Source organism: Lucilia cuprina, chromosome 6, assembly GCF_022045245.1.
Source record: "Lucilia cuprina isolate Lc7/37 chromosome 6, ASM2204524v1, whole genome shotgun sequence".
Lineage (NCBI taxonomy): Eukaryota > Metazoa > Arthropoda > Insecta > Diptera > Calliphoridae > Lucilia > Lucilia cuprina.
The window spans coordinates 31826790-31832409 of NC_060954.1; positions in this window are offsets into that span (position 1 = coordinate 31826790).

Below are 5620 nucleotides of genomic sequence, written 5' to 3' on the forward strand. Positions count from 1 at the left end.
TGTTGGAATGTTTTCAAATGAAAGTGATTTAAAAATGTATCGCAAACTTTCCTTAACATTCAACTTACGCTCTTACAAACTTTTGTACGTGAGGCGATTATACTTGATTATACTGTTTTAATTATTGTTAAAAAATAATGAAAGTACCCCAGGAAAATTTTATGAATTTGTTCTAAAAATACTAGTTCTAGTACAAGTTGTTTTTCTAAACCAGTTCATTAGTATGAACTCCAAAGTATAACGAGTATGATTTATATGATTACAAAATTTTTTACGGTTTATATTAGATCTGAAGAAATACACCTAGGCCATCAACGTTTCTGAAATGAGAATCGAAACCATCACCTCCGGTCTAACAGACGAGAAGACGAACATATTTCTATCATTCTTTATTTGTATATACACGCAGAGAAAAAACATGGTTGTGTTAACCATGTTCTAAGAGCAACATAGTCTAAACATATTATGGTATACATTTGAAATATTTTATCACAATATAATAAAAAATAATATTATATAGATATAGAACAACATAACGTATAATGGTTATTTATAACAACATAACATACAATGGTTTCATAACATGTAGCCAAATAACATATAATAGTTACTTGTAAGTTTAAATGGTTGTTAGTAACCTTAAATGTGTTCATAGTTAACATTATTATTATTTTATTGAAAAAATAATTATTTTTTAGTGAATCATACTCTAATTTATAACTGCCATGAACATGAAAATGATTGCTTAAAAAGGATAATTATAATTATATGTTTTCGATAACAATATATTGTTACAGTGAATAAGTTTAGTTATAGTCACCATGTCGAACTATGTTTTTTCTTTGCGTGTATAGACCCAAAATAAATATTCATATAGTCTTGGTCCTTATTAGATTTTAACACGATCTAGCTAATTTTCGGAAAAGATAACTATTAAACTGACATGTTTGTTTGATATTAAAAATGGACAATATATGTTACTATTTCCTATAGTCTCGATACGAAATAGTTTATTTAAAATTGTGCACGATCCGTTAGTTAGTAATATATTTATGACAAATGATTTGATCCATAGAACCTGAAGTGTATAAATGGGTCTAACTTAAAGTTTTCAACCATTAAGTTAAAAATTTGACACATATTTTTAGATATTGGATATATAAGTTTCGCCAAAGCAGTTTTATTTTTGGATTGTCGACAAACGGTATTGTTCCATTTCTTCTATATGACTCTTATTTCTACAGAGAATACTTTCTGAAATCAAATACAAATACACTTAATAAAGAAAAACAACCTTTTATGCAAAGTACGAGCATTTTACGCACACACGCATCAAACCACGTCGCACAACACACGTCATAACGCGTATACCTTTCAACAAATTGTCGCACGTAATTCAGAACTGTGAATACAAACGTGTTGAAAACAATTAAAACAAAAGTGCATTTGTCTACGCGACCCAATTTCGAGAGAAATATGAGCCAAAAATTAAAAAGGGAAAATATTCAAAGTTGTCGTAGAAGTTACCATGTTCACGCACGTACAACGCACTTTTTACGTTACAGTTAATGATTTTATTACAATTATTCACTTTTATTCTTACAATTGTAAAAACTAAAAAATGTGCAAAGAGTTGACAAGTTCACATGCTGCTGCAAGAACACAAAAGAAATTTCGTAAGAAAATATAATAGTTTGGGAAAACTTTTCAAAAGTATTTTTTAAGTATATCTAACATTTCTAGGTGAGAACAAAAAGTGTTTTTTCATAAATCATCAAGTCATAAAGGCAAACACATCCTAAACAATAAATTGTTGATGGTGAGTGATTAAACTACATATTTATTTAAATTTTGCTTATACTTATTCCACATTGAAAAAATGTAAAACAAAACACTTTTGTATAATTTAAAACACGCAAATATAGCCACAACCTATACCGCCAAATATTGGTATTTTTAAAGTATTTTGCTTAACGAAAGCTGCTAAAAACAGCATTGTTGGCTAATGTGGTATTGTTGTAGATTCGTTCATTTGAATGACCATAAACCACTTTTAATTACATACAAACTGTAAACAGGGCAAAACTATATAAATACAAAAAACAAGTGGAACACAAACATACTATACGCTCGTACTTAGTCACCCAGCAAACACAAAGGTTGGACATTAATTAAACGAAGATTTGGAATTGAACTTTTGTTTATTGACAAATACACTTTTACTACTTATGTAAAGGTATGTTCACACCTAACAAATATTTGACTAAAAAGACGTAACCACTATTTTTTATAAATTTTTGTAATTAAAAAAATCGAAACAAATAATAAAAGTGTTCTATAGATATTTGCACTTTTTAGTATAGATATGTACAGTAATGTGTTAAAATCGAATGTCGTATATATTCTACATTTAACTTTGAACTTTTATAACTCACTAGGGAAAAGATTTAAAAATTATAATGTTTACTCAAATTACTATAAATATAAGTTTTCACGTTTTTTTCTCGACATAAATTATTTCTAAACCTGATAATTTAATATGCTCGATTGACCGGTATTCCTGCATTAAATTCTTAAAAATGCCGATCCTCAGGACACTTTAATATACACATATGTATACCAATAAAAAATTGTATGTCCAGAAATATCGAGTGCAAATAGTAAATTTTGTATTAGTTTAAGTGCAAACCATTTACTTATTTCCTGAAATTGTAAATCTTAATTTTATATACATAAAATATTTATAACATTTCCTAATTTTTGTCTAACAATCTTAGGTCTGTTTTGATAAATTCGAACGGAAAATAATAATTTGTATAAATGTGTTACACAATAAGAAATAAAAAAAAATTGTACTAAAAATTAAAATTTAAAAAAATTAAATTGATGTTTTCAAAAAACAAGTTCACGAAAACCGAAATAAGCTCCATGTGTTCATAAAAACCAAAAAATAGCAGTCATACAACCAAATAGTTTATATGTTTTCACGTACTCCTGGCTTCACATGGCTCAACATCTTAAAAAACAAACAATTAAGAACTTCTACACCTGTATAGGAATAAAATGTGATTTAGTTTTCATAATAAAGCATTTATGATGAATTGTACCTTGCCTCAGATATACTAAAGCCATTTACTGTTTAATAAAACTGTGGATATTAAAGTAAAATTTTGATGGGGGCTTTTTAGAGGGGATTGGGTCAACTGAGGCCCTATAATTATAAAGTTCGTCGGGATCATCAAGACTAGTATAGAACTTGGTTTTGCAGCTTTTTGTCGAGATACGAGTATATTAAACATAATTATGAACTTAAAAACCCTATTTGGCGGGTTCAGTTTTATGGGGCCTAGGTGAAATAATGACCGATGTTAACTTTTTTCAATAGGCTTCGTCTACAGTACCATGAAAGATCATGTGCCAAATTTCATTGAATTATCTCCAAAATTGCGGCCTGTAGTTTGACTACAAGTTTTACATGGACGGACAGACGGACGGACATAGCTAAATCGACTCAGAAAAACATTCTGAGCCAATTGGTATACTTTAAGGTGGGTACAGGACCAATATTATTGTGCGTTACAAACATCAGCACAAACCCAATATAACCTCCCAACTAAAGTGGTGTAGGGTATAAAAAGTACAAAAATCAAAAAGTTAGAAGAACGGAATACAAAAAACTCCCTTTCTTATACTGTCGAAAAATTATAATATAGAAATTAGAAACGGAATGACAATAAAACAAGTAAGAGTGCTATATTCGGCTGTGCCGAATCTTATATACCCTTCACCATAGTGTATTTTAAACATAATTGATCTTACAGTCTAGTTAATAAAAACATTCAGTCACTTTTGTGTCAATATAATTATTTAGGATAAAAAGTGGGCGGACTAGCGTAAGGGGGCGTGGTACCTCCCATATACATAAATATAAAAATTCGATTAACTTGGAAACTAATACATTTAGAATATTAAAATTAAATGCAAGAATAACTTTAACAACCATATAAACATTTTGGGTAATAAATTGGCGGACTACACATGAGGGGAGCGGCACCTCCAATATTAATTAAATACAAAAATTCGTTTTTCTTTAGATAATTCAAATTTTGCAATAATTTGCTCGACAACTGATCCAGAATATATATATACTTTATAGGGTCGGAAAATTATATTATAGAAATTACAAACGGAATGACAAACTTATATATACCCTTCTCACGAAGGTGAAGGGTATAATTAGAGTTATAACCTCAAAAAAGTAATTTTTATCCTTTAATTTTGATCATATCATAACTTTTATTTTAGTTCTGTATTTTTTATTTTATATAATATATAAATATTATTTATTATATAAATTTATCAAAAAGAAGGTATGGTATCATAGGGTCGGTAGTAATTTTTAACTTGGGTTTACTCTTAACTCCGTTCTAATATTTTAGCGAAGGCAAAATGAGCGGACTGACAATAGGGGAGCTCGCCTCCCATATGAATTGAATACAAAAATTCGTATATCTTAGAAACCATTTAACATCGGGCAACATTGAAATCCGTATGAACAATTTAAGGTAAACATGGCAGAGTAATAGGTAGCGTGGCACATCCCATACGAATATCAAGGACATCGCACAATTGTGTGGAATAGTTCATAAGCTACAATATATCAAATATACTTTTAACATTATTTTATATAAATTAACTTAAATAATATATTTCTGTTATAACATCAGATAATATTGAATAATAAAGGCGACTTAACGAGAAATCTGTCAAAACAAACATGATTGTGAATCTTAAGAAGATCAAGCTCCTTAAAACAAAATGCACTATAATACCTCAGGAAATAGCATACAAGATTTCTTAGGGTACTGGATATTATTCATTTTGCGTGTATATCATACCCCCTGATCGGAGCTGAAGGAATTTGCGCTGTATATGATAGCGATCTTAGATTCATTCAACCTTTATAATATTTTGAAAAAGTAAAAAATTTAATATTTTGAAAAGGTAGCCTATTATAAAACACACATCCTTAGCATATTTTTATACCCACCATCAAAATAGATGGGGGGTATATTGATTTTGTCGTTCCGTTTGTAATACATCGATATCGACATAGAACCACAAAAATATATATATTCTGGGTACTCATTAAATTCTAAGACAATCTAGCCATGTCTGTCCGTCTGTCTGTCTGTTGAAAGCACTATAGAGTCCGAATAGAAAGAGCTAGAGGATTGATATTTCACATAAATATTTCTTATAGATAAGATTTGTTTGATACTGAAAATGGCAATATCGGTCCACGTTTTCGGATAGCCCCCATACAAGTGAACCCTCGAAAAGCAGCTTTAACAGTCATAACTTGTTAAAAAATACGAATATAGCCACTTATGATCCGAAATCATTATGCAAAATTTTATGAAGATCGGTTCATAATTGACCCTACCCCCCATATAAGGTCCTCTTCAGAAAATGACTTTAACGCTCATTACTGGCTTAAAATATAGTATATATTTCATACGAGTCAAAATCTATCTAAAAAATTGTATGAAGATAGATAGGTCCATGATAGACCCTTCCCCCTATATAAGGACCCCTTTAGAAAATGACTGCAATGCTC